This window comes from Gekko japonicus, unplaced genomic scaffold (genome assembly GCF_001447785.1).
Source record: "Gekko japonicus isolate JY-2015 unplaced genomic scaffold, Gekko_japonicus_V1.1 scaffold175, whole genome shotgun sequence".
In the NCBI taxonomy this organism is placed as follows: Eukaryota; Metazoa; Chordata; class Lepidosauria; order Squamata; family Gekkonidae; genus Gekko; species Gekko japonicus.
Window position 1 is genome coordinate 429,198 of NW_015166425.1, and position 973 is coordinate 430,170.

Genomic DNA, 973 nt, shown 5'->3' on the forward strand with positions numbered 1-973 from the left:
GAATGTTTTATTTTAACATGATAAATAAAATATTTTAAGACAAGGTGTTCAAATATTTTCCAAATCATTTCTAAAATATATAATGGTATCAGATTGATCTAATTTCTGTGCACTGAGGACAAGCAAGTCCTAGGTTACAAACTGAACTCTCCAATGCAAGAACAAGATGCATTTCTTCCTTTAGGAGGTGCGATTGTCAGAAGAAAATAAAAAAGTTTCAGTTTTGTTTTTGCATGTGGGTGGGTATTCTGTAATAATTGTTTGGATACACTATATTTTTAATATGCTAGTTGTGATAATTTCATGCCAAGTAAAAATGTCCATAGTAATATTTTATGTTCCTAAAGTAACAGAATGACTTTCAATCTAGAAAAGACAAAAGAAATGCTAATGTAGCATTTTTTTCAATTTTTCCGAAAATTTCCGTTTTTTCCGAGCTTCAAAATTTCCGGAAATTTTACATCTCTAAGAAGGATCCTTAGGCTGGAGGAGGGTTTCAGACTTGGCTCAGTGGAGTGGGAGGGTAGTGGTTGGGTCTACCTGAATAGTTATGGAAAAGGAACCCAGGAATAGTGCAGGGTAACCGGAGCAGCCGCTGAGCCAGGCCGGCCCGGGCTATGGCGTGGGCCGGCGGCTAGCAGGACGCGCGGGCGGAACGGAGGAGCAGTCCAGCCCTCTCCAGCCAGTCCCGCGGGCTGCACAGGTGAGGGGCGACGGGGGGGTTAGGGAGGAAGGTGTGTGTGTGTGTGGGGGGCTGGGCTGGCTTAGTTCACCCCCTCCCCCTCGAGCCGGGACCCCCTCCCCAATTTGCAACCCCCCCCCAAAAAAAATAATCTCCCTGCGCACCAACCTAGGCATTGCAACACACCTCCTCGACCTCTGCCCCCTTCCTGTGTTTGCAATGGGGCGCTGGACCTTCCTCTCCTTCCCTTTCGAGCACCTCCATCCAGTGCTTATTCCTCCCCCCCCCGTG

General features: G+C 46.8%; 1 protein-coding gene across 2 annotated transcripts in view; it reads left to right on the forward strand.

Annotated features, from left to right (window-relative positions):
* The first annotated feature begins 595 nt into the window (after positions 1-595).
* The window catches only part of DENND4B (DENN/MADD domain containing 4B), a 97,501-nt gene continuing 97,123 nt past the window's right edge, over positions 596-973 (forward strand). For both annotated transcript variants that reach the window (XM_015411748.1, XM_015411749.1), the window contains exon 1: positions 596-703. The gene's annotated coding sequence lies outside the window, so the exon portion shown is untranslated. The remainder of the gene's footprint in view (positions 704-973) is intronic.